Source organism: Caretta caretta, chromosome 1 (assembly GCF_965140235.1).
Source record: "Caretta caretta isolate rCarCar2 chromosome 1, rCarCar1.hap1, whole genome shotgun sequence".
NCBI lineage: Eukaryota > Metazoa > Chordata > Testudines > Cheloniidae > Caretta > Caretta caretta.
This window is the reverse complement of record NC_134206.1, coordinates 74,473,317-74,499,532: the sequence shown is the minus strand read 5'-3', so window position 1 is coordinate 74,499,532 and position 26,216 is coordinate 74,473,317. Positions and strand designations below refer to the sequence as shown.

At 40.6% G+C, this 26,216-nt stretch overlaps 1 long non-coding RNA gene across 2 annotated transcripts in view; it reads right to left on the bottom strand.

The window, feature by feature from the left end:
* The window catches only part of LOC125637467 (uncharacterized), a 124,879-nt gene that overhangs the window by 71,445 nt on the left and 27,218 nt on the right, over nt 1-26,216 (bottom strand). For both annotated transcript variants that reach the window (XR_012668684.1, XR_007356950.2), the window contains exons 2-3: nt 15,648-15,747; nt 5,279-5,405 (exon numbers count right to left, since the gene is read on the bottom strand). This is a non-coding gene — a long non-coding RNA (uncharacterized LOC125637467). The remainder of the gene's footprint in view (nt 1-5,278; nt 5,406-15,647; nt 15,748-26,216) is intronic.

The following is a 26,216-nucleotide window of genomic DNA, read 5'->3' as shown; positions in this document are numbered from 1 at the left end:
GCAATATCATAATCAATTGTGGCATTCTGTGATATTATACTCCTTACATAGGAAAACTTCTCCACAGACTTGAGAGGAGTAGGGATCTCAGTAATTGCGTAGACATACACATCCCCCAGCATACGTTGGTATATATTTAAAAGTGATGTATAAAGTGCTGCAGGTCAGATTCCCTTATACACTTATACTTCCTATACATCTTAGCCCTACTTACACCCACTCTACTGACATATGAGTCTTAGGCCCTGCTGACATTATGGAAATTTGTACTGGTGTAATTACAAATTTTATCACTGCAATATTTTAAATCAAGATTAGATGTTTTGTCTAAAAGCTCTGTTTCAATCATAATACTGGACTTGAAACAGGAATTAATTCAGGAAAGTCCTATGCCCTGTGTTATGCAGGAGATCGAATTAGATGATCGCAATGGCCCCTTTTAGCTTTAAAAGCTGTCACTGTATGGCAGTGTAAGCCCTGCCTTGTGCCAGGACAGTGCATATAAGCTAGAGCAGTGGGTCCCAAATGGTGGGTTGCGGGAAGATTCTAAATTGATCACCACACTTAGGTCCAAATTAACCCATTACTGAGCCTTAGACTAGGCAAACATACACTTCTCCCAGCCTGGTGCAGAGGGGAGGCACACACCCCTCAGCAGCAGCTCTGTCCCAGGGGGCTGGGCCCAGCTCCCACTCTGGACATTGAAACCCTAACAGACAGAATCACAGAGCCATTCAGATTTGGCCCAACTGTCCCTCCATGATGGAGGGTCATATGGGCCAAACCTGAGTGTCACTGTGATCCTCTGTGCCAGGTCACACAACCATCACTCAAATTTGGCCCAGCTGATCTTCTATCATGATGGAGGGGTGGCCAAGCCAAACCTGAGTGGTTCTGTAACCCCATGCAGCAGATTGAAACACCTGGAGCAGGAAGCCAGGCCTAGACCCGTTGGACAGGAGTTGCTGCAGGGTGAGGGCAGGGTGGGCTTATTCTCTCCCCTAATCCTTGAGCCTCCCCTCTGTAACAGGCCAGGATTAGGGTGCAGTGCCAGGATGAAGGGTGAATATACATAATGGTGGGTTACAAAAAAAGACAAAATGCAGCTGGTAATCATGTTAGTAACAAGTTTGGGAACCACTACATTAGAGCTTTCCACTGATTAAACTGCATTGACATAGATAAACTCTGAATATCCTCTGTATTTTATTAACTGAGACAGGAACCAAGGTCCAGATCTTCAAAGCTATTATGGTGCCTTGCACCCCTTGATTTACCTTTAAGAATCTGGGCCCAAGGAGATGTAGTTTACATTGCAAGGAGCTGGAAGAATCTTGACATATAAACTCCCCAATCTTGACTTATAAACAGCATCAATTTAAACTCACTTATACATGATCAGACTTGAAGTAGATGTATTGGAGTCCAACTGAGTGTAAGAGGGAAGAGATCTAACAGACACCACCTCACACAGCAGTTCTGGATTTGACTCATAGATATTAAAGACAGAAAATGCCTTTTCCATCACCTGCAGTCTATTTTCTAGTGCACTGTGCAATCCATTTACCTCATGCTCACACTTTCCTATTTTAGATAAGAAGGTAAGGTGACCTTGTCTCAACGATCAATTAGTTGGCCAATAGTTTCGTGGAAATTCTTGACTAGCTAGGAGGGCAACAGTGTAACATTATTTTAGGTCATATGACTCTCAAGCACTTAGACATGCAGGAGTAAAATGCATATGCGGAAAATACCTTGCTAATTTGCACTTCACTAATCTACTTGCATCATAGTTCACACAAAACCCAGCAGTTTCTCCCCACTTGTCTGTTACTGTTTAACAACAGAGTGCTGTAGTGGTTTCCCATATGAAATATTACTAAGACTTCTTTACTTTTACAAAATAAACTAGAGAAATGTACTAGTATTTTATGAAGTACTATAATAAATAAGTAAAACTTCTTTCAAATACGTGAACAATGTATAGGTGTGATGACTTATCCTTGCTTTTTTAAAAACTATTTATTCACTTTGGGAAAAATTCAGTTCTCAGTCAGGCAGAACTCTTATTAACTTGTGTGTGTGTGTAGAGGGATGGAAGAGGGAGTGTAAATATATCCTACAAATTAATGTGCATTATTCACCATTGATTATTTTTAGTAAAAAATAAAACACTACCATACATATGCTATGTCATCCGTGAAAAATACTTCTCTTTGTTATAAGAAAAGGAGTACTTGTGGCACCTTAGAGACTAACCAATTTATTTGAGCATGAGCTTTCGTGAGCTACAGCTCACTTTGAAGTGAGCTGTAGCTCACGAAAGCTCATGCTCAAATAAATTGGTTAGTCTCTAAGGTGCCACAAGTACTCCTTTTCTTTTTGCGAATACAGACTAACACGGCTGTTCCTCTGAAACCTCTCTTTGTTATGTAATCAACATTGAATCATAGAAATTTAGATTTGGAATTTGGATTTGAGAGATCATGGCACCCAGACCCCTGTGTTGCGGCAAGACCAAATAAACCTAGACCTGACAGGTGTTTGCCCAACCTGTTCTTAAAGACCTCCAGTGATGGGGATTCCACAACCACCCTTGGGAGCCTATTCCAGAATGTAACTATCCTTATAGTGAAAAGGTTTTTCCTAACCTAAATCTTTCTTGCTGCAGAATGGACCTGAAGAACAATTGATCACAGTCCTCTTTATAACAGCCTTTACGATATCTGAAGACTGTTATCAGAGGTCAGGTCACATAAACCTTTTATAATTGTTGGTTTCCTCCAGACTCTCGCTAGTGTAACCACATCTTTCCTGAAGTGTGGCACCCAGAATTGGAAACAGTACTCCAGCTGAAGCCTCACCTATGCTGAGTACAGGGCAACAGTTATCCCTCATGTCTTACATATAACACTCCTGTTAATACACCCCAGAATTATATTAGCCTTTTCCACAACTGCCTCACATTGTTGACTCATAAGCAATTTGTGATCCACTATAACCCCCAGATCTTTTTCAGCAGTACTACCACCTAGCTAGTTATTCCCTATTTTGTAGCTGTGCAGTTGATTTTCCCTTCCGAAGTGTACTACTTTGCAATTGTCATTACTGAATTTCATCGTATTGATTTCAGACAATTTTTGTAATTTGTCAAAGTTATTTTGAATTCTAATCCTGTCCTCCAAAGTGCTTGCCACCCCTCCCATTTTAGTATCATTGTACATTTTATAACCATATTCTCCACTCTATTATCCAAGGCACTAATAAAAATATTGTATAGTACTAGACCCAGGGTAGACCTGTGCGGGACCCCACTAGATACATCCTTCCAGTTTGACAGCAAACTGTTGATAGCTCTTCTTTCACTTCAGTTTTTTAAACAGTTGTGCATCCATCTTATATTAATTTTATCTAGATCACATTTCCCTAGTTTGCTTATGAGAATGTCAAGTGGGACTGTCAAAAGCCTTATTAAAATCAAGATAGATCATGTCTATTTCTTTCCCCCATCCACTAAGCCAGTTATCCTGTCCAAGAAAGAAACTGGGGTGGTTTGGCATGATTTGTTCTTGACAAGTCCATGCTGATTATTCCTTATGACTCTATTAGTCTTTAGGTGTTTATAAATTGATTGTTTAATCATTTGTTCCTATATCTTTCCAGGTATCAAAGGTAGGATGACTGGTCTATAATTCCTGAGTTCCTCTTTGTTCTCCTTTTTAAAGATAGGTACTAGGTTTGACCTTCTCCAGTCGTCTGGGACCTCACCCATTTTCCATGAATTGTTCAGGATAACTGCTAAAAGTTCCACGATTTGCTCCAGCTAGTTCCTTAAATACCCTAGGATGAATTGTATCAGGCCCTGCTGATTTGAATACATCTAATATATCTAAATATTCTAGAACTTGTTCTTTCCCTATTTTGGCTTGTGTTCCTTTCCCTTTGTTATTAATATTAATTGTGTTGAGTATCTTGTCACCATTAAACTATTTTAGTGACTGCTAAATAGGCATTAAACACCTCAGCCTTCTTGATGTTGTCCGTTATTAGTCTCCTTCCTCACTAAGTAGTGGACCTACACTTTCCCTCATCTTTTTCTTGATCCTAAGGTATTTAAAGAACCTCTTCTCATTAGGACCAAATAAACCTAGACCATCCCTGACAGGTGTTTATCCAACCTGTTCTTTTATGTCCCTTACTCGGTGTAAGGTATTTTGTACCTTAGCCTTTCTGATTTTTGTCCCTGCATACTTGTGCTATTCTTTTCTACTCTTCCTTAGAAATTCATCCACATTTGTTTTTTCATTGTCAGGTCACTAAAGAGCTCCTAATGAAGCCTTATTGGCCTCTTGCTATTCTTCTTATCTTTCCTTCACATTGGGATAGTTTAGTCTTTAATACTGTCTCCCTGAGTAACTTCCAGCTCCTGAACTCCTTTTTCCCTATGTGTTTCTTCCCTTAGCATCTTGCCTATCAGAACTCCAAGTTTGTTAAAGTCTGCTTTTTTGAAGTCCATTGTCTTTATTCTACTACTTTCACTCCTTTTTCTTAGAATAATTAAATCTATCATGTCATGATCATTTTCACACAAATTGCCTTCCACCTTCAAATTTGCAACCAATCTCTTCCTGTCGGTCAGAATCAAGTTTAAAATGGCTGTCCCCATGGTTACATCATCTGCTTTCTGAAACAAAAATTTGCCCCCAGTAGATTTCAAGAACTTATTGGAAAATTTTTTTTTTGCTGTATTACTTTTCCAAAAGACGTTTGGGTAGTGAAAGTCGCCCTTTAATATGAGACTTATGTTTTGAATATTTCTGTTATTTGTTCTCATCCACTGCCTCTTCCTGACACCTACCCTGATGTCACCTGTATTTTTCCACTTTTATTTTTACCCAGAGACTGAACTGGTCTGCCTCTCACCTCCTTCGGGACCTCAAAACAAGTGTATATATTCTTGCAGTACAACGCAACACTTCCTCCCTTTCTATCCTGCTTGTTGTTCCTCAACAATCTACACTCCCCTATACCAATATTACAGTCATGAGACTTATGCCACCATATCTCTGTGACACCAATTAAATAATGGTTTAGCTTATGAACTAATACTTCCAATTCTTCTTGTTTATTCCCCATACGCCTTGCATTTGTGTGTGACATACGATGTTGGGCAGATTGTCCCACTGATTTCCCTCTTGTTACTCATATGACCCTGCTGTAATTTTCCACGTCCCCCCAACATCTAGCCCTCTGTAAAGGTTGCTTTTTTAATGCTTACCTGTGGGCTTTCAGCTGCTTCTTTTGAACCTAGTTTAAAGTCCTCCTCACCAGGTTAATGAGTCAATGAATGAAGATGCTCTTCCCCTTCTTGGTCAGGTGGAACTCATCTCTTCCGAGCAGTCCTCCTTCATGGAAAAAGCATTCCATAGTTGAGGAAGCCAAAGCCCTCCCATCTACACCATCTGCACAGTCATGCAGCCATCTCCATGCTCCTGCCTTACCATAATTATGACACCTCCCTTTCAAAAACAGATCGAATAGCATCAAAATTATCATTTATATATTTTGAATACCAAACAAAACAGCAACTTTACATGTGCATCACCTTTAATTCCAGTCTACAGTTGGTGCTCATTAGAGCAGAGCAGTTTTGAAAAATATTGCATTCAAAGATGAAAATGTACTGGAAAATTTTAAAAATTACAGGTCCTTTACAGCAAGTGAAGGCATACTGCTTAGAGAAGGGTAAATGTAGCCTCACATATACTTGATGCTGACTCAATCCACCCAGATGGGAAAAGGGATGCAAATGAAATGTCTCTTTTTATTGTTATTATTAAATATTTACATCAGTGTAATGCCCAGAGCCATGATTTAAGCCCCATTGTGCAGTAGGCTCTATACAAATATATACCAGTATGTATTGGTTCCCAGCTCTCTCACTCTCCTGCTGCACAGTAAACTCGTTGATAACTCATTTGTATTGCTCATAGAGCCATTCAAGCATATACAGGGTTGAATTCTTCCAGCTGCTCTGAAGAGTTTACAGTCTAAGCAGGCAAGTGAGATACATTATATTCCCAAATAAAAAAACCTTTTGTTTAGGTGAAATTTATGCTTGAGAATATACAGCAGTCACCTCAAGGTGACAGTCCTCACAAGATTATAGTAAAAAAAAAAAAAAAAAAAAAGGAGTACTTGTGGCACCTTAGAGACTAACAAATTTATTTGAGCATAAGCTTTTGTGAGCTACTCACGAAAGCTTATGCTCAAATAAATTTGTTAGACTCTAAAGTGTCACAAGTACTCCTGTTCTTTTTGCGAATACAGACTAACACAGCTGCTACTCTGAAACCTAAGATTATAGTAGTTGCAGTAGCAAAAAAAGTAAGCATTAAGGAGTGAGGAAATCAAAAATACAGAAATAGGGTTAAGTTCTCTGCCTTAAATCTCTTAAGTTATGCAGATACGTTGGAAAGCCCCTTCAAGCTGCTGTCCCCATGGTTTCCTTCTCCCTGGCCCACTACTCTGCTGTCCCCCATGCTCCCTCTCTCCTCCTTCTCCTCACTATGCTCTTTTTCTCTTTCTTCCCTTCTCCAGCATTCTCAGACTCCTTGCTCACCCCATCATATCCCTCCACACCAGTCCCTGCACCTCATTCAGAGAGGTGGTTGCAGTAAGTGGCGGTTCCAGGGGCTAGAAGAGGGCTTTGGAGACAGAAAAGCATGAAGACATTTCCTTCTGTAGATAAAATGAATCCAATACACTTAATTTAAAATATTCTCAAGGTAGGGTCTGACAAAGTATTAGAAGATTGTAGTTGTGGTGACAACGACTTTGAAAATGAGCCTTAATTTACAATACATTGTTTGACAAATGTCTGTTGTGATGGAAATATTAACCTATCTCCACTGACAAGCCCCCTTACCTTTCAGTTTGAAGTCTATTTTCACCAGGAAACAGGATCAAAATTTCTTCCCCATCCCGTTTTAAGTAAAATTTTGGGATATCAAGTGATCATTTAATCCAATATTTTAAGCTTATCAGACCTGATGTGCCATTCTGATATTCATAGCTTAATAGTGTTTGAAATTACAGTGCAATCAACCAATCCTGTGAACTAGTTCTCAACTAGATAGTCTGGAAACCTAAGTTCTCTCTCTCTCCTTTTTTGTAACTATTGTGATAAAGTCAGTTCTGACAGATATAAGAGAGTGGTGGATGACAGATATATCAGAGGGTTACCTCAGGTTAACTGGAGACACCTGAGGCCAGTGATCTTTATAAACCTGTCTTCTGGTGAGAGGAGAGGGGAGAAATGAAAGATAAGCAGCAGCAGGGCTAGTGGCAGCAGGGAAAAAGTTTTCTCCTGAGTGGAAGATTGCTCTCCTTCCTATTGGTTAGGCACCTAAATACTTCTGAGGATCTGGGCCTACTGTAATATAAATAATGAATGGTGGGGGTAAGCTGGGGATATTAGGCTGTACATGTCCTTGTTCTGTACAGGATGAAAACACTGGACCAAATTTATTCCTGGTACAACTCCATTGATTTCAGTAGAGTCATACCAATATCGGGCCAAATTTATCCTGGGAGTAACTCTATTGATTTCACTGGAGTTATACCACTGGCCCCTGTTGCTAGAAACAGAAAGTACTCATAAATTTGCCTTTCAGTCCACATTCCAAATAATGTTTTTGGAATGTGTTTCCTTTTCTTTTCTTTAGAAATCAAACAAGGAAATGATGTACTGATTGTTTGTAACAAAATGTCTCTGAATAACGTAGCTGAAGTAGACGTACTTAGATCGACTTACCGTGGTGTCTTCACCACGGTGAGTCGACTCCTGCTCTCCCCGTCGACTCTGCCTGCGCCTCTTGCGGCGGTGGAGTACAGGAGTCGATGGGAGAGTGCTTGGGGGTCGATCTATTGCGTCTAGACTAGATGTGATAAATTGATTCCCACTGGATTGATCGCTGCCCGCCGATCCGGCGGCTAATATAGACATACCCTTAGTCTCCATAGGTCTTAACACTATGTCATTTAAGTGGTGCTACATGAGCAATGCAACAGGACAGGCAGGGGCCGTTTTCTGTTTCAAAGTCATAATCTGAACTCTGACATCCTTGACAGTGGCACACATCAAATCAGAAGTTCTTTCTCCCAAGCTTGTGCCAGCCTGGAGTGACATAACCAACAGCCTTGATTATCACCCTTTTTAGATAGTCAAACCGCACAAGCTACAAAAAGGCAATGATAAGAGCATGGTGTAAGATCAGAAATTCAGATGTTAGCACTAAATCATAGGCTTGCAAATGCCAATAAATATAGGGATAATGGACGCCACTGATAGAACCTCTAGATACGAAAAACGTTTCGTAATGCTTTTTAAAACAACATAAATAGAGCTTTGGAAAGCATAGCAAGTCCTGTTTTGGTGACACAGATGGGAGTAACAGCCCTTACCAAATGAGAGTCAGATTCTGTTTGTAACAGTGGCCCTGGAGTTACTCCAGATTCATACTGATGTAACTGAGAGCAGAATCTGACCCTGAAAGACTTGCATTTCAGAGCAGTGACTCTGTACCTTGCCAGAAACAGTCTTTAGAGAACACAGTCAGTATGCATGGCTCTCATGACACTTGGTGGGCCCTAGCATACTGTTCTTGTGGAATGGCATAGCTCTAATAAGTTTCTGATCCTTGGAGAGTGCTGCACCAGTGACTGAACCCCAAGAACAAAAAAAGCTAGTTTGGGAAGTGGTATGTTTTGCAAAGAAAATCACTATATCATTTTCTGAATCTGTTGTGAATTTCGAAGGAAGACAACAATATTTTATTTTAATTTTGTTTGGGAAAAAATCAGAAATATTTAAAAAAAATTTCATGACATTTTTTGTTAAAAAAATGCTGCTATTTTTCATTGAAAAAAAGTTTTGAATGAAAATATTTTGACTAGCACTACCGAGAAAGGAAAGAAAAAAAAAAAAAGAAAGCATAAAGGAGATGGTAGCATCTGGAAATTTGTGGAAGACAAAAGTGCAAGAAACTCCCTTAACTATGTTACAAACAATGAATAACTCTAATTGCTTTCAGTGTGGAAAAAGAGGAGCAAGAAGACCCACTCTGATCTATGTTATGCTGAATCTATATTTTAAATTAATACAGCGAGCCTTTTCTCACTCACACTTGTTTTTTCCTGGCTACTCCACTGAATTCTGCTGAGTCACTCTTCATGTACATTTGTATGAGAGGAGAATCGGGCCCAAGTACTATAAAGAAAAGGACATACTGTATATTTCTGATGCTATTTTGGGTTTGAGATTTTTTTTCCTATTTTTCTTTTAATTTTTTTTAAATATCTATTTTGCTGTTGAAATCACGAAGTCAAATTATGTTTTGGTTTTTGTTAAAGTATTAGGACTCACAGATTGGCCACAAAATTGGACTAATTCATCTGAAAATGCTGAAGGCCCACACATATTAAAACCTTGTTTTTAACATATTAGTGACTTAAACTAAAGACCTGTTTAAGGTTGTGTAAAACATTCATTCATTATCAATCAAAGAATAGTCAAGCAATGTTCAAACTCTTTGCCTTTCAACAGAAGTCAGAGATTAAATCAAATCACTAACCTTTGTGTGACTGAAAAATATCATATCAGATAATATGATCTCCACTGACAAGCCCCCTTACCTTTTGTTCCAGTAGCTATGTCTACACTTCAGGATGGCAGTATAACTTCCAGCTCGAGGAGGCATACCCGCACTAGCTCTGATTGAGCCAGTGCACTAGAGTGTAGCCATGGTGGCATGAGCAGCAGGACAGGCTAGCTGCCCTGAGGACAATCCCGGCTGAGACACGAGGTGCATATGTAACCCATGTCTGCTTAATATGGCACTCTGTCCCTCTCTAGTGGCAGCTAGGTCAGCTAGAGGAGTGGTTCTCAAACTTTTTTTTCCACGGACCACTTGAAAATGGCTGAGGGTCTTGGCGGACCACTTAATGATCTTTCTAAATGTTGTTTGTACCATTAGCTATTGTAAAGTGCTTTGGATAAAAGCACTATATAAAAAAAACTTAATAATAATTAACTTTTTTTGAGATACAAATAAAAGCACACAACTCATATTTTAATATTTTAATTTGTAGTCTTACCTTTCTAATGAGATGGATGTGCCCTCTCTCCCCGCAAAACGGCAGCCCCCGAGCTGGGGCTGGGAAGGAGGGGGTCTCTCCCTTTCTCCCCTGCCGTGGCAGCCCTCAAGCTGGGGCTAGGAAGGAGGGTCGTCTCTCCCCGGCAGCCACAGTTCTGGAGCTGTGGAAAGTCACCTCTTTCTCTGACCGCTGCAGCTCTGCATGTCCCAAATTTTCCCCATCCCCTCTTCTCACCCCACTGTCCCCTCCCACCTATCCCTTATTCCCCCCCAAGGCCACCACCTCACTTACATGTGCATCTTCTCCAGGGTCCAGGCACCTAATTAGTAGAGCCATGCCTGTGCAGCTCCATTAATTAGGTGGGTGGCCCTTCATTTTCTCGTGTGCAGCCACCAGGCATGCACCTTAGAGGGAACTATCCATGGACCACCAGAATGGAGCTTACAGAAAACTGGTGGTCCATGGACCACAGTTTGAGAACCTCTAAGCTAGAGATTGATGAGTCTCCTACAGCCTTGGCTAAGAGAGATTTGTCTTTTAGCTCATGCAGTAGAGGCTCATGTGTTAAGCTCCAAAGGTCCCAGGTTTGATTGCACCAACAATGACAGGGGTCTGTCGGTGTTACACATACTAAGGGCAGCTAGCCACACCCATCTCTACTCCCTATTTTTAGCACACTAGCTTGATCAGAGCTATCACAGGTTTGTCTCCTCAAGCTGGAATTTATACCTTCCAGCTCAAAGTATAGACATACCTGCAAATACACATCCTGCTGTGGTTTATAGTCCTAAATTGGAAGAAATATAAACTCTGGCAACAGTTTACCAACCCATATGAAATGGTATGATGTAGTGAAAGTGCATTTGCTTGAATTTCTTGAGCCTTTCTTGTCCTTGGGTATGTGATGCCCTTGTACAATTGCAAGGCAAAAATAAACTGTTTTCCTCTTAACCAAACAGATATAGCTGAAATTACTGAAAAGATTTGAATTGGGGAAATTACAGTTCCTTGCTTAGTATGTATTGTGCATACCCTACAGCCTTCCCTAACCAGTAACTCCCAATTTCATTTAAATTGTAATGATTTCCTTTAAGGACAATTACATGCCCAAGAGCAATGCATGCATAATAATGCTGCTTTGGCCTGGTTGAATGTAGAGGAGAGTAATAACTGTTTATTAATATGATAATTAACTGTTAATGCTTAGCAACCTAATTATATCTGTTAAACAACTTACAGTTTTGAGCCAAATTTTGGTAGAAGGAATTCTATTAAAAATAAAAAAATGCTATGAATATCATAGGAAAGCCACAATTAAACTTTAAAAGGCTGTATTCTGCCTTGACTTACACCAAATGGATTCTGGATTTTTGCGTATTGTGAATTAAAATTGGCTCTAAGGTCTTCCGTGTTCTAATTATGTGCAGGCGGCATTGGAATCTGGTGCATATTCAGGAAAGCCCAAGTACTTGAGGTGGCTGTGCATAACTGAAAAAGTAGGAAGAAAATTAACTAGTCCCTCCAGATGAGAACATTGTACCTACAGGGTCATTTAAAAAAAAATCACCTGTTTCTGTACTCACTTAAACTCACAGGATATTTGACTCTAAGTGGGTGAATCTCCACTGAAGTCGAGAGAGGTACACAAGCTCATAACAGTGGGAAATTTGGGACCATTTTATTATAGACTGTCCCGAAATACCTGCCCCTGATCCCCCAGCAAACAACACTTGGTTGAAGAGATAAGAGGATACCCTAATGCCTTTTGAGTTCCTTTCATCATCTCCTGTCCCTGAATTTTGATAAAAAGCCACTAGTCCTGATGCCAGTTATTTCTCCAGTATTTGCTCCAAGTCTGAGCTTGGAGTTTGAATGCCTGGTTTGCTGTCATTTCATCAAGTATACTCTGACTAATCTATCCCACAGTCATCACCATTGTATCTGAAAGCCTAACAAAATTATATAAAGCTAATATGTTTGGGGTTTTCTTTTGTTATTGTTCCTTAACATCTTCTAATAAAGCTAGCACATGGTGGCCACTGCTTTATGAAAATATATTTAGAAGAGTATCATCCTGCATGAAGTCATATTTGTGATCCTTCTGGTCTCTTGTAGAAGGAGGTCTATGCTACGGGGCAAGTGCTATAAAATCTCTGTTCCCTGTTCCTACAGTTCTCCAATGCTATAAAAGCTCTGTTCCCTGTTGCTACAATTCTCACCATAGACACTGACAGCTCCATTCTTCAGCATAAGTAATTGAAGTGGTAGGACCTAATGCTGGAAAGAAAGTTCCCTGTGATGCTTGGGTGAAGCCCATTTGCATATCAAGACCAAGATCTTGAGTTTAATCTGGTATTGGAATTGAAAGCAAGTATCATTTACAGAGCTCTGGTCATATGGTCTTTGTTCACTTAGCTGGAAGAGAGACACATATTGAACTGGCTGGACAAGCTCTTTACTGTGTGATGTGTTCTTGTAGCCATGTCAGTGCCAAGATATTAAAGAAAGGGTGAGGTAGTATCTTTTATTGGACCAACTTCTCTTCTTGGTCTTATTGGACCAAGCTTGTCTCTCAGCAGTAGAAGTTGGTCCAATAAAAGATATTACATCAACCACTTTGTCTCTTTAAGCATTTTTCTGACATTCCAAGGGCCTGGTGATAGGCTTATATTAGAGGGGAAAATGGGATGATGAGGAAATTAGGGCCTGTCATAAATATAAAGGGAAGGGTAAACCCCTTTGAAATCCCTCCTGGCCAGGGGAAAGCTCCTCTCACCTGTAAAGGGTTAAGAAGCTAAAGGTAACCTCACTGGCACCTGACCAAAATGACCAAATGAGGAGACAAGATACTTTCAAAAGCTGGGAGGAGGGAGAGAAACAAAGGGTCTGTGTGTCTGTCTATAGTCTGTCTTTGTCGGGGATAGACCAGGAATGGAGTCTTAGAACTTTTAGTAAGTAATCTAGCTAGGTACATGTTAGATTATGATTTCTTTAAATGGCTGAGAAAAGAATTGTGCTGAACAGAATAACTATTTCTGTCTGTGTATCTTTTTTGTAACTTAAGGTTTTGCCTAGAGGGGTTCTCTATGTTTTTGAATCTAATTACCCTGTAAGATATCTACCATCCTGATTTTACAGGGGGGATTTCTTTATTTCTATTTACTTCTATTTTTAATTAAAAGTCTTCTTGTAAGAAAACTGAATGCTTTTTCATTGTTCTCAGATCCAAGGGTTTGGGTCTGTGGTCACCTATGCAAATTGGTGAGGCTTTTTATCCTCACTTTTTATTTCCCAGGAAAGGGGGGGTGCAAGTGTTGGGAGGATTGTTCATTGTTCTTAAGATCCAAGGGTCTGGGTCTGTAGTCACCTAGGCAAATTGGTGAGGCTTTTTACCAAACCTTGTCCAGGAAGTGGGGTGCAAGGTTTTGGGAAGTATTTTGGGGGGGAAAGACGCGTCCAAACAGCTCTTCCCCAGTAACCAGTATTAGTTTGGTGGTGGTAGCGGCCAGTCCAAGGACAACGGGTGGAATATTTTGTACCTTGGGGAAGTTTTGACCTAAGCTGGTAAAGATAAGCTTAGGAGGTTTTTCATGCAGGTCCCCACATCTGTACCCTAGAGTTCAGAGTGGGGGAGGAACCTTGACAGGGCCTAATTAAGTGTAGGATAGTTTTATTTTCTTAAAGGTGCAAGAAGAAAGAATGCATGCTGAAATCTTTGATCTCATATCACTTATGTAAGAAAATAAAATATAAAATGGGAGTGTACAATATCATTTCTCTGTATTCTCAAACTTGGGGAAACGTATCCATCTTTCAGCAAAGAAATGGATTACTGGCAAACTAAAATGGCTGAAAGTGTTCTGATATCTTTGACCAAACTATTTCAGGGTGATTCATTTATTGCATTAAGAGCTATTAAAACAAAATTTAAGATCCCTGACTTTCCACTTTTTTCTTTATTTCAGAATTAGAAATTTTGCTGCAGTGAGGACAATTAAATCCCATATTATTACAGAGCTGATGAAGTAAAAATACTTTTTATTTTTCCATAACTCTTTCATGGATCTTGCAGTCAGATTATATAGAGAGCATTAGGAACTGGACTGACACCAGAGGTGAAAGGCTCCCTAGCCCAATCTCAATCTCTTTAGCTAAAATATTTTTAAACCCATGAAAACATGCAATAATCATGTTTTCCCACAATTCGGATTCAAATTATTATTGATAGGGGCTCAATGCACACCAGTGCATTTAAGGGGAATCAGTTCTACAGTGTTTTGTTACCCCCAATTACAATCAATTGCCATTAGATCCTTATTATCCAGAGAGAAAAAGAATAAAATGTAGTGGTGCCCCATAGACCAATGCTTTCTTCCAAAGACCTTGCTCCCTGGACATATAAAACAAATAAGCCAAGAAAATACAAAATAGAAGCTTTCAATCTTCTCCCATCTTTTAGGAATTCCATTCTCAAGGGCCTAGTACAAGCTCTACACAAAAAAGGGGGAGTTTAGATTGTAAAGTCCTCAGAACAGTGACCTTGCTATTTTTTAAACTTGTCTGTAAAGCACCAATGGGTTCGTGTAAATAACCAGTGCTCATGTGTGTCTGGTCAAAAGAGTTTGCTGACCCCACAAATAACATTTCTACAGCTAAAAGAATGAGGAGTACTTGTGGCACTTTAGAGACTAACAAATTTATTCTGATTAGTCTTGTTAGATTTGGTATGGCAACACCCATTTTTTCATGTTCTCTGTATATATATATATATCTTCCTACTGTATTTTCCACTGCATGCATCTGATGAAGTGGGCTTTAGCCCATGAAAGCTTATGCCAAATAAATTTGTTAGTCTCTAAGGTGCCACAAGTACTCCTTGTTCTTTTTGCTAATACAGACTAACATGGCTACCACTCTGAAACATTTCTACAGCTGGAGCTGGATTCCTAAGAGGCACACATTTCAACCATCCCTGGGGGTGGGGACCCTCTCATTGGTTGCATTCCCCACCTCCCGGGATATAAGCAGCCAATCAGATCCATAGCAGAAAGTAGGTATAGCTCTTCTCAGGAGCAGAAAAAGCCCAGGCCAGCACTGCAATTCAGGGTGACTCTGCTCCTTCTTCTCAGTCTGTGAGCAAGGGAATGGTTCTTCTGATCTTCTTCCACCCCTTTTTCCTCCCTGAAACACCCAGCTTTGGGTGAGGGAAAAGAGTCCCCACAGCAGCCCACTCCAGGCTTGGGAGAGGGGGTTGAAGAGCCCCAGGAGCTGCAGGGAGAGTGGTGTTGAGGCTGGAGGGTAGGGAGAGACGGGAAAAAAACTGGGGGCAAAATTGGTTGAGGGTGCAGAGGTGGGCAGAACTGACGGTGGGAGTAAGGGGATTGGTAAAATGGGATATCGCTTTCCTTTTCGTAGAACATGTTAGACCTTTTTCAGATCACTTTAAGCACTGAAAATAATAATATTAAAAGAAAGGGAAAATTACTTACTGGTAATTCCTTTGGTAATTCCTTTAGTTGTTATCTTCTCCTCATCACCATATATTGTTGCAATTCTTTCTTTCATTTCTCTGTTTGTGGACTTCCTGCTCTAGAAAGGAAGTGAGAGGACTGGGTCATCATATATATGTGTGTGTGGAGATAGATAGATAGTTGCACACACACCCACACACACATCCCATACACACACACACACACACACACACACACACAGATTTTTGCTTTCTTTCATCCTAACGGGCAGAGCTATAGGGCTGTATGTCATTACATGCTCTCTCTATCATGTCAACACATACAAATCCTGGAGCATGTTCTCTCCTGAAGCCCATTTATTGTTCTGTGTTGAGTATAGTGATTGTCCTCAGCAGTGCACAGAATAGGGAAGACAATGCATGCCACAAAGACTTACCAATACCATCTGAGTTAAACACAGAAGTACAGTCCACATAAATTAATACACAAATAAATTCAGTGATACATAAGTCCCGAAGTATAAGTCAAATGAGTGTTCATGCTTTTTTTCCCCATTGTGTTTCCTTGTGTTGGTGCAGGGTAGAGAGTTTCCTTATCATCATGGGTGTAAATTCAGCCATGATCAAATTTGCTGATAATGGAAGAACTGGAGTAATAAAACAACAGAAGTGGAGAGAAGCAAACTGCAATGTGATATGGAAAGATTTGAATAGTGGGCTATAGGCAATGAGAAAAGTAAAGTGATACAAATAAAGACAGAAATAAAGAGAGGTAAAAATTAGGGAAGAGACATCTGGAAAGCAGCAAGTCCCAGAAAGACCTGCAGGGAATAGTAGCTACAAACTAATTAAGAGCTCCCAATGCAAGTCCATTGTGAAATGCTGTTTATTTCTCACATCTATATATAAAGAGATTCTATGCTCATTGTTAATGAGTACCTATTCAGAACTGGAATAGGCTTGAGTTACAGAAAATCACAAAATAATTGCAGTGTTGTAAAGCCATTTCATTGCAACATGTCAGCATCATGTATTGAGTGGCACCACAGTGCCAGGGTCACAAAACAATATCAGGACATTACACCAAGATTTTTTTGCCTTTGTTTGACATCTTTTTCTATGTGTGGATGCCTCTTCTTCTCCAGTTCCATCACTCAAGTAATGGGGAAGGCTCCTGATTATTTCAGTCTGTTTCTTAAGCCCCACCATGTACCAAGAAGTGTGGGAAGTGCTCCTATGCTCAGTATTACTCACTCTGTTCATTCCAGTCAAACACTGAAGATTCTTGAACAGCTGCATACACTGCCCCAAGAGATTTCAAGTTGAAAAGCTTTGTCTTTAACTTCTTGAGCCTCAGACTAAGTATTGTCTTTAAGGTAATATACAGGAAGGAAATTAATTAGTCACATTCTCAGAAAATATTAGGATAAGAAGCAGTGGCCAGAAACTAAGGAAGAGAAAAGTTAGGCTAGTTATTAAGAAAAGGTTCCTAAATGCATAATAAGGGCTAAACACAACCCTAATGTACACAGGGACAACTGCATTGTATTCTCTGGAGTTGTCCCAACTTACAGCAGGCTGAACTCGGTTCTCAGTGTAATTGGTCAGCAAAAGAAAAGCCCAGGAGAATGGACTGAGGCACTATCAGCACAGACATTCAGGAAAAGTTTACATAAGACTAATGACACAGGGTTGTGCAAGATCAGTTTTACCTTCCTAATAAGAATAAGATTAAGACTTTAATATCAAATGTGGAAAGAAAATATGTGTGCCAGAGAATCAGTTTACTATGTATTAAGCAGTGATGGACATCTGAGAGGTATCTGGGATAGATAAATACATTTGCTAAATAGGCCACATGACCGATCCACTCCACCATTCTGGAGTAAGAACTGAACCCTGGTGTTACCACACATAGAGCAGAAGTCTGCCTTTGGATACATGTGGGAGTCTTCTGCTGACATCAGGCACATAGGCAAGGGCAGAACTTGGCCCACAGTGAAAACATCAGGGTTGGGTGGGGGGAAGAGAGGTTGTTCACCTTGTGCAGTAACTGACGTTCTTCGAGATGAGTGTCCCTGTGGGTGCTCCACTTCACAGGCACATAGGCAAGGGCAGAACTTGGCCCACAGTGAAAACATCTTTAGAAGTCAGTCAGGGTTGGGTGGGGCGAAGAGTAGGTTACTCACCTTGTGCAGTAACTGACATTCTTCGAGATGAGTGTCCCTGTGGGTGCTCCACTTCAGGCCTTTGAACAGAGATTTCTACAGCAGCACTCCTACGGGCTGCACACGTGCTGTGCCTTCCTCTCCAGCTGTCAGTGTTTGAACAGTGCGTGCACAGCCCGGGCTCCTCAGTTCCTTCTGTACAATGGAGTGTGTTACGAATTAAGAAATAGAGGGGAGGAGGGTGGGTAGTGGAGCACCCACAGGGACACTCATCTCAAAGAATGTCAGTTACTGCACAGGGTGAGTAACCTCTTCTTCTTCTTCGAGAGATGTCCCTGTGGGTGCTCCACTTCAGGTGACTGAAAAGCAGTATCCCTTAGGATGGTTGGGACTTCGGATGAGGCAAGAAGGCTGTTGACAAGAAAGCTCTACCCATCTGCAGTGTGGATGAGAGCGTAGTGACTGGCTAAGGTAAGGTTCGATGCCCAGGTAGCTGCCTTGCATATGTCAGACAGTGGGACATTACGGCAAAAGGCCGTGGAGGTGGAGACAGCTCTGGTAGAGTGTGTTCTAATTGATTTAGGAGGGTGTATTTGCCTGAGTTGGTAACAAAGGCATATGCAGTCAGCAATCCATTGGAAAAGTCTCTGTGTAAAGATAGCATTTCCTTGTGAATGCTGAGTAGTAGAGACAAAAAGTCTGGGGGGTTTTCTGAAGAGTTTTGTTCTATCCAAGTAAAAGGATAATGCTCTGCGAACATCAAGAGTGTGCATTGTTGTTTCAAAGGCATTAGTGTGAGGGTTTGGGAAAAATGTTGGGAGGTGTATAGGTTCATTGAGGTGAAAGGAAGAGCGTATCTTAGGTAAAAACCTTGGATGCGTGCATAGTGTGACCTTACCGTGGAAGAACGTGGTATACGGAGGGTCCGCCATAAGCACCCCCATTTCACCTACTCGTCTGGCAGACATGATTGCTATGAGGAAGGCAGTCTTCATGGACAGATGGAGAAGGGAGCAGGTAGCCATCAGATCAAAGGGTGTATCCATCAGGGCTTTGAGGACTAGGTGTAAATCCCAAGGTGCAGCAGGAGGGTTCACGTCTGGGTATAGTGTCTGGATGTCCTTCAGGAACCTTTTGGTCATTGGATGGGCAAAGACCATTACGTTGTCAGTCTTATGGTGGGAAGGCTGTGATTGCCATGAGGTGGACCTTGAGTGAGCTTGTAGAGAGGCCAGATGTTTTAAGGTGTAAAAGGTAATCAAGTATCAGTGGAAGTGAAGCAGAAACTGGAGAGGTCTGCTTGTCAGTGCACCAAGGTGTGAAGCGTTTCCATTTATGCAGGTAGGTAGTGTGCGTGTTGTGTGTTCTGCTGTGTAACAAGACATTGCGTACTGGGTCCTAACATGTTAGCTCCGCATTAGAGAACCATTGATCAGCCAGGCCCTCAGCTGGAGATGTTGTACGTCAGGGTGAAATAGTTGTCCCCTGCGTTGTGATAGGAGGTTGCTGAGGGAGGGAAGGGGAATAGGTAGCTTGATCGACATGCAGAGGAGGAAGGGATACCAGGGTTGTCTGGGCCACGCTGTGGCTATGAGAATGATGTTGGCTCTGTCTGTGCGTATCTTCTGAATTACTCGATGCAATACAGGTATTGGTGGGAACGCATATATTAGGGTTTCGGTCCAAAGGAGCCTAAAGGCGTCTCCCCGTGAATGTTTCCCCAGGCCCGCTCTGGAGCAAAATGTCGGGCATTTTTTGTTTGTTGCTGTGGCAAATAGATCCTGTTGGGGATAACCCCAGGTGCAGAAAATGTTGGAAAGAATGGTGTCATTGAGTTCCCACTCGTGCTGTATGGGGAACGATTGGCTGAGCTTGTCTGCAGTGGTATTCTGAGAACCTTGCAGGTTTGATGCGAAGATATGGATATTGTGTTGAAGGCATCAGTTCCAAAGTTTTACCGCCTCTGTGCAGAGGGAGTGGGACCGGGCTTCCCCTGTCTGTTGACATAAAACATGCACGCGATGTTGTCAGTCATGATTCAAATTCGGCGGTTTTGGATGATGGGAAGGAAATGGAGGCAGGCATTGCGTACAGCTCGGAGTTCTAGTGAATTTATGTGAAGCTTGGTTTCTGAAGTGGTCCAGAGACCCTGAGTGGTGAGTGGTGAGGTGGCCATCCTGTGAGGGATGCATCTGTGGTGATGGCAATTGAAGGGGGATCTTGTTGGAAGGGAATCCCGGTGCCGAGGTTGATGGGAGAAGTCCACCAGAGAAGTGAGTCCTTGACATTCTGGGGCATAGTTAATAACCTGTTTAGCCTGTGCTTGTTTGGTTTGTATACTGTAGCTAGCCAACCCTGAAGGCAACGCATGTGCAGGCGAGCATTTGCAACTAAAAAATGGAAACTGCACTTAAAGTAGGGCAATTTATTTTGTCCTACCTTGAATATCCACAGCTGTAACTTACTAAATGGGGCATAAAATTATTGAAATGTGTGGCTTCAGTTTTGCCACTTTTTGTAAAACTAGCATAAAATAAAAGCGTCATGCTTTTGTAACAACCACAAGTCAAAGAAATGTACTGAAAAATGTTTTTTACCATACAAACAAAAGGACAAGATCCATATCCACTGACATATGAAATACATAACAAAGGACAATGTAGTATGGACGATTCTTTAAATTCCATAGCTATATGTTAGATTATTATTTAATCATTATTTGTATATAATGTCATAATTATGCCCAGTGTTTTGCAGAGCAAATAAAGGTGTGAGATTTAATCCTGGCCCTATTGAAATAAATGGCAAAACTCCAATTGATTTCAATGGGACCAGGATTTTTAGCCAGGGTCCCTACTCTAGAGATTACAGTTTGCAGCCCTGATCATGCAAACACTTATGCACAAAACACTCAGTGATATTACTCACATTTGTAAAGTTACTCACATGTGTAAATGTACTCAGGGTTGGCGGTCCATCTTAGATAGGACATGACATGACATGACGTAGGAAGAAATGATGTCAGGAAAGCAGAGGGAGGTTTGTACAGGTGTTAAAATATTGCCTGATCATATCAGGAGCATATTATAATTCCCTTTTCTGGTTAAGTTTTTGTTATTTTGTTTTTATTCTGCTTTCATTAGGTTGAATTGGGAATGGAATTTTTAGAGAGACTGAGTGTTTTGAAGGATTACAAGGAGAGGGTTGTCTGGGATACAAGATGATGAAGTACATGCCAGGTTCAGTGGAAGCATAAGAGAAAGCACAGATGTATTTGTCAGAAAAATCATATAATGATGGGGTTGCCAGAAAGCAGGAAGGGCTAAGAGGGAATTGAAATTAGCAGAACACTGAGCCTGAGCTGGAGAGTTGAGGGAGACAGGGGACAGGTGTAAGAGGTGCAAAGGTATGTAGAGATGTGAAGATGAGAACACCATCTTGAATGTGAAAATATGGAAACAGTGACTCTAAGAAGAAATAGACCAATTCGAGCAATAGGAAAGAGCAGCATTTCATAGACAGAGGCTGGGACCCAGATAGACCGGAAGGGAGGAGGGGGAGATCTCTGAGACACTAACAAAGGGTGGAGAGAACAGAACAAAACTGGAAGAAGTTCAGAGGAATTTATCAACAATCTTTACATGTGGATTAAAGGAGAGAGAAATCAGCATTACGCTGAGATTCTGGGCCTGGGAGTCCCATAAACATGTTGGAATTATCTACAATGATGGAGAAAGAGGGAATAGGGAGATTTTGGAGGGGACAATGAAAGATTCTGATTTTGCAATGCTGAGTTTATCAGAAAGGCTATAAACCCTTATGCTTAAGGACATAAATCACCCCTAACTAACAGGGGATAGGACGAACTGTCCCCTATAGGCATACTGATTCATAATTGCCATTTCATTTCAGCGTCCCAAGTATCTGGTTCTAACCACTGACAAGGCAACACTAGACTGGATGGACTACTGGTTGGATCTGGTATGGCGATTCTTATGCTCCAGTAAGGAAGCCATTGAAGAAGTGGTCTAAGAGCTAGGAAGAAAACCAATCCAAAACCAGAATCACAAAACCTCAGTGAGGACAGGGTTTAAGAGGATGAATAAGAGAAATTTGAAGGAACAGAAGAAAAATATTAAAGGCCTCTAGAAAATGTCAGTGTTAGTTTATTCTGAATTTGATTTTGAATGCAGAGACCTTAGCACAAATGCAAGTATCCCTATAAGGGAATATTAAGCATATATATGCCCACATATATTTATGTATCTAAATAGACCTTTAAAATATTGAATATAATAAAAGGGTTTAATGAAATCACATTTTATCATTGTAGTCATAATGACTCTTAGGAATCTCTTTCGTTCCTTTTCTATCTATGAGCTCTATTCAACAGAACGATTCATGGTCTCTCATGGTACATGAGCACATGAAGGTCATGGATTTGGACTCCACACCTGGCTGAACTACTCAGCAGAAATGCAGCTGGACTATGGAAACCAATTTTGCTTACTTCAGCAGGTGTCCCTAGCACAAAGCTGCTAGGGACTATGATTTCATTTAGATCAGTTTCTTTAATTCTATTCCCCCTGTACAGCACTAATTTGGGTTGGTCAAGAAACAGCATTCCATAGTGGTAAAATTTTAACAAGAAAATGGATTAGCACCCTCCAAAAATCACAGATTGCTAGCTGGGTGCCCAGAACTGTTTTCAGGTTTGTTTTAAATGACATCCTCTATAATCACAAGGGAGTCCTTTTGACAGGTTTCAGAGTAGCAGCCATGTAAGTCTGTATTCACAAAAAGAAAAGGAGTACTTGTGGCACCTTAGAGACTAACAAATTTATTTGAACATAAGCTTTCGTGAGCTACAGCTCACTTCATTGTCCTTCACTTTCTCAGCAAGGACTCCATGACCTCAATCGACATTTTATTAATGTGTAGCATTAATCTTCCTGTTACTGCATTCAGGATTTTAGAGATGAAAATAGATGCCAATCAGCTTTGAATAGTTCTTTCTGCTTATATGGATATCAGCCAATCTGATACCATTATCTGAGGTCATTTTCCAGATATAAGAGTATAAAAAGTATATGATTCCAAATTTGGATGTTTGTGCACATTTAGAAGATTGTTATGGTTAATAATAATATTATTTCATATTTGCTTATCATCAACATTATGTTAGCACTATGCAATACACAAAAATCAAGACAACCTTTCCCTTAAAGACCTTAAGAGATCAAGACAGAAATAAATTTGTTTTCCTTTCTTTTTTTAATTTACCCCCTTAAATATAATAAACTAATTTCTTAGAGCCAATACAGAAGAAGTGTTTTTTAGAAGAACTTTGAATGAGTAGAGAATATTGTCCTAATGGAAACTGGAATTGGGAGAACATTTTGCAAATGGCAAAATTTGGATGAAATGCAAAATGAAAAGATAAATGAAAAGACAGGAGTGGAAGAGGACGTGAACGGGGGGTGAAAATTAGAGTAGAAACTTGGGACAGATTGGTCTGGAATTAAGAAGTTTGTTGAGCCTGCAAATCTAGTATTTATTTCTGCTGAACTAGCCTTCTAAGTAATAAAGTACTGCAAGGGCATGGACCAAGAACAGCAACATAATTAATTTGAAATTAAGGTTGACCAACAACCACACTGATAAATTCATAAAGGGCCAATTTTTTTTACTGGCATAAACTGGTATAACCCCACTGAAATCAGTGGAACTGCCTCACTTTACACCAGAATTTGGTCCATAGGATGTATCTATCAGACAGCGCCACACTGAATGTTAAATAAGAAGGATTTAATATGATCATTATTTTGTTGTCAGTGCATGGCATCTATAGCATAAGCAGTAGTTTGGAGAGCTATGTCACACTTTCAATTACATGGAACTTATGTATAAATCCAGTTTGCAGGTTATTGTTGATCTGGCCCTTTAGTTCTATTTCCCAGGTGGAAAGATCTTCAAAGATTTAAAAAAAAAAAAACCCCAAACCCAATTTAGCTACTGATGGAATCTAAATGATAAGCTGTGGAGGTAATATCTGCTGTCATTTAAACCCACTAGCCCCACTGAACCCAGCACGGCTGCTCAATATATATGACCACAGAATTTGAAGCATTGTTTCTGAACTGCCTTATTTTATTTTATTTTTTTAAAAGCCTAGTAATTATCCCAAGAGATATTTTACAGGAATAAATGTTGCTTATGCATAAATGCACATTATTTGACTCCTTTTACTACACTGATTCATTTTTTCCAAACCAGATTTAAACAAAACAGTTAGTTACATCTGGGCCAATTTTCCCAGATTGAACATTTAAATATAGTCTTGCTTCTTATCCAAATTTCCATATTATGTTTTCTTCAGGCATTCAGAAGTTATGGTACAACTTTCAGCAGCAATAATCCTTGATTTCATAAAATGCAGAGTTTGACAGGCAGTCCAAAAGTCTCCATAAATTAATTGAAATTCTTGCTCTGCAGAGGTATTGCAAACCTTTCTTGTGATCTGTTGAATCACACTTCCTTTGTTGTTGTTATTGTTCTTCTTTGCCTTTTTAAGTTGAGGAAGTCTTGAGAAAGCTGGATCTCTTTCAGAACACAGGGGAATGCACTTCTTTTTGATACAAGAGCATGTACTGAAAATACTTTTTCCATTCTAAAATGTTTCTGTGTTTTTAATGAATGTTACTGACATCTATGAACCAACAGGAAATAGCAATGAGTCTTATTGAAAAGAAAAATTTTGTTACAGAAAATGTTGATCTTTTTTAGGAATCATGATACCTTAGCACTAACTAGCTCAGGACCATGCAAGATGGGGTTCTGAAAGGCATTCACCATTTTACCCCTTTAAACTGCTTCTTCACTCTGCTGAAATACAGATAAAACACGAGGAGTGTAAGAACCACATCTTTCCTCCGTCAATACTGCTTTATGGTCAGCCATCTGGAATTATTACTGAATGATTCTTGGATCATCACTGCAGCGAGCAGGAAGGCAAGTCCTGAAATCAGGTTGTTGGTCCTCCAACAAGTAACACTAATGACAGTACAACAAACTTGCACCAAAGGGACCTGTTTGTTAGTTTTCAGAATAATATTAATGCACAATACTAAAGTTTCCACCAAAAATGTTATAGCTAGTGAGTTAATGATCTGATCTGAGCAACAGTAGTGTGTTGTTGCACTGCTACTGGAACAGACAGGGCCAGAGATTGTGACTCATTAAGTCACCGAGGCCTGGAGGCACAAAAGGAGTTTGTGTCACAGTGTCAGTGTCACAGTCCCTAACTTTTACGTGCCCAGAAAGTCACAGCTATTCACAAAAGTTGCATGGGGAGCGATACGTGCCTAAGAACGGGATTCACAAAAGCTAGCACACTGGACAGGGAGCTGCCTGAGCTAATGAATGGGAGATGCTGAACAGAAGGGGGAGTGCTAAGCCCCAGCCCTCTCATGGAGCTAGGCACCTAATTCCACCTTGTAGGGAGGCTCCTATCTCTGCTTGCAATTCTCAGCTGTGAACCTTCTCCTGGAGTTAGGCACCTATGCCGTTTTAGCCAGAAGGAGCACCTCCCTTGCAACTTTTAGCACAGCAGTTAAGGTACTCACCAGGGATCTGGGCGACACTCCCCCCTCCCTCCCCCCCCGAGCCCAAGGCCCTCCTCTGCCTGAGGAGCAGAAGGGATTAGAATAGGGATCTGCATCCTCTCTGGTGAGTGCCCTAAACATTGGGCTGTGGGATACTCTGATGGGTGAAGTAATCCTCTGTCAATCTCTCATGCTGAAGCTGTTGCACTGTGGCTCAATAATTGAAGAGTCATTATAGCAGAAGGACTGGATCCTGGGTCTCCCACATCCTAGGTCAGTGCGCTAACCACCAGGCTATTGAGTTTCTCACACTCTAGCTCTCCCTGGTCCAAATGACTCCAAGTATTTTTGTACCAAGGCCTGTATGCTTCCCAACATATCCATGGATACCCTACCGGGCACATTATGATAAGTAGAGACAAGGTTCTGTCCATTCCTTCCTATTTCTCACCCACCTGCATAAGGATGGAACATTGCAGATGTGCAGAATGCGCTTTCCTTCCTATGCTGAGAGTGTTGGTATCGATAGCCAGTGTAATGTATTTGTATGCATTTTAACCCTTTAATAAAATCAATAGAGTCACATCAGGACTGAATCTGACTTGGTAATAATAATAATAATAATAAATACATTTTATTTGTATGATTCTGCTCATTTCAGAGGATCCAAATCCTTTTACAAACATAGGAATCAGTTTAGTCACTAATGAAATGCAGTCCCCCTAAGGTAAATGCAACAGCTTTTTAACAGCACACTACTCCATATAACAGTTTAGCACTGGACATGAAAAAAAAAATCAGGAATGGGGCAAATAC